The sequence below is a fragment of the Micromesistius poutassou genome, assembly GCF_964030765.1.
Source record: "Micromesistius poutassou genome assembly, chromosome: 5".
Lineage (NCBI taxonomy): Eukaryota > Metazoa > Chordata > Actinopteri > Gadiformes > Gadidae > Micromesistius > Micromesistius poutassou.
The window spans coordinates 510,706-513,205 of record NC_140275.1 but is presented as its reverse complement, the minus strand read 5'-3'; the positions used below and the strand labels follow the sequence as shown (position 1 = coordinate 513,205).

The following is a 2,500-nucleotide window of genomic DNA, read 5'->3' as shown; positions in this document are numbered from 1 at the left end:
TCCTCTGAGGCTCTGCCCTCGGCGCTGTGTTTCGTCTTCACAGTGAAAACGAGCGTTTGATTGGCAGTCCGTTGCCCCTGAAGGACAAATTCCGGGTTTGAAAAGTATCGTCTGACAATGGGCGGCGGGCTGACCTCATGCGTTTTGTTCCTTTAAAAGAGGTTTTCATTCATGCACACTCGGCCTCTCCTCGCAGGGGAACGGCACCGCGCCGCTCTGCACCCCGCCCTCCCTCCTCTCCCCCCTGAAAAACACTTTCTCCTTCTCCCGCTTTCTCCCTCGCCTCGTAACACTAATGCTAGGTTCTCTGTTTTCCTTCCTCTTAAAAAAAGACAGAGGGGGAAAAAAGGGAAATGTTTTGGGGGAATTTCATGGCGAAGGCAGACAGCAGGCAACACAGCAGCCGATTTAATGATGTATTCTGTAGCTGCACTCACTTATTAAGTCTCTTAATTTCTTTTCCGCAACTGTGCACAGGGCGACAACGTCCACTGGTTTAAAAATACAGCGGGCAGAGATGAACATGTGAATCGCAATTATGGGGTTGTGAGCTGACTAGGCCTGGCAGCCGTTCCTGAGATGGGACTCTGGGTGGTTTCTGAGGCACACATTGGGCCATGGGGCCGGTGGCACGGCTGCAAAATAGCAACAAATCAACAAACATTGTGAAAATAGGCCTTTTATTTTGGAGGGGCAACATTTACTCCGGCGAACTGGTGAAATGTTGTGAATACAAATTAACTGGAATATTGGAAACCATTTTTTGGGACGGCACCCGCTTCTCTGTATTTGTGATTCTGAGGTTTTCAGGAATTCGTATTGTAACTATATCTTTCTGAAGGCCTGTAAAAAATCTCTATTTACAGGCACACTTTAGGCTCTTTCTGAATCATTTCTCAGCCCGTCAGTCCACTACTCACAGACCCCCTCCTGTGCACTAGCCTACAGCCGCGGCTCAACAGACAACCACGACACAAACCGCTCCCCGTTCCCCCTCGCAGCGGCCCGGCCAGTGCCTCGCTCAAACCCTCATTACATATATTCTTCCGCACAATTGAGTCCTTCTATAGCGCCCGCGTCCCCCCGTCTGTCAGCCGGTGGACCATCTGCCCCCGGCGCCCCCCGCCCCCCCCCCCCCCCGCCCCCCGCCCCCCTGTGTCAGTGAGCGCTACATCTGGACGCCGCTCAGCGTTCAACGCCAACACAGAACCGCCGACGCATTCCAGCGACACCGACCCTGAGCCGGGCCGAGGGGAACGACGCGCCTCTCTCTGCGGCCCCCCCCCCGGCGACGGGCGGGTCGGACGGCGGGCGGCTGCCCGGGGGTTCCTCCACCGGGTGGCACTGCAGGGGGGGGGGGGGGGCGCGTGTGGGCGTCGGGCTAACGACTACATACACCACCGCAGGCGGACGGTCCACCGCGCCGCTCCCGGAGCCGGGGGGGCCTGGCGGCGGGGATGTGGGCGTGGGAAAGCCCTTGATTAGAGCTCTGAGGGACGCCAGCCCACACACAGGATGCGCGGCGATGGACCTGGGCCTCCTGGGCCGCTCGGGCCCTGTGAAAACAAGCGCTGTGTTTAAGTCGTATTTATAGCGGCGCTGCAGGCCAGGAATTCCAGGAAAGCCCTTTGAGTCTGACAGCTGTCGCTGCTCCTGAGAGTGAACCGGGGGGGGGTCAGCCGACGTTACCTCCAGGGGAGAGCTCATCCCTCACCCCCGGTGAGTGCCGTTCGTGGCGCATTGTGACGTGGGGGGAGGGAGCGGCGCGTGCTGCGAGGTACTACCATGAGGAGTGCGAGTGACTCAGACACAGATCCAGGCTGCCTCTTCAGAGAGCCGTTCTATTTAAAAGAGTTTGCGAGGCGTCGCATGAGCGCAACGAGCGCGCTGACCGCGTGCTTCTCCCACCCTGACCCCCCCCCCCCCGGCTGACCTCAACCTAACCCACCACGCGCCGGGCTGCTCCATAGGGGCGGGCCGTACTGTTAGGCAAACCAGGCACTTGCCTGGAGCCCCAGGCCCCATAGAAGGCCCCATCGAGGCCTTTTGGGGCCCCCAAAATACCGTCTGTATATTTCATCCCAATATCGATATACCCGTCATAATAACAGCGCCGGGATGTCCAATTACTCACGCATTGACGGTCATCCCTGCTAACGCGCGAAGCAATCATGTGCGACTGCGCTACGCCCCCCAACAATTCTGACCGCCCGCAATCGAACACTCTCCCCCCCCCCCCCCCCCCCCTCAACAATGGTCACCTTTGCCTGGAGCCCCCAAAGGGCTAAGTACGCCACTGAGGGTGAGTCACCCGCGGAGGGCCGGCTACGATACGCAGACGTACACACACACACACACACACACCATTACACACACCATAGACACACCATACACACACACCTCTCTCTGGTTCCTACCGGCGGTGAACACGCTGCCGGTGCGTACGGCCGTGTGCGGCGGCGCGGCGCGGCGCGGCGGCGGTGAATAATGGATGCAGATT

The 2,500-nt window shown here is 58.9% G+C and overlaps 1 protein-coding gene across 1 annotated transcript in view; it reads left to right on the top strand.

Annotated features, from left to right (window-relative positions):
- Positions 1-2,500, top strand: part of adgrv1 (adhesion G protein-coupled receptor V1) — a gene marked incomplete at its 5' end in the record, with an annotated part of 39,056 nt that overhangs the window by 5,161 nt on the left and 31,395 nt on the right. The window lies entirely within an intron of this gene.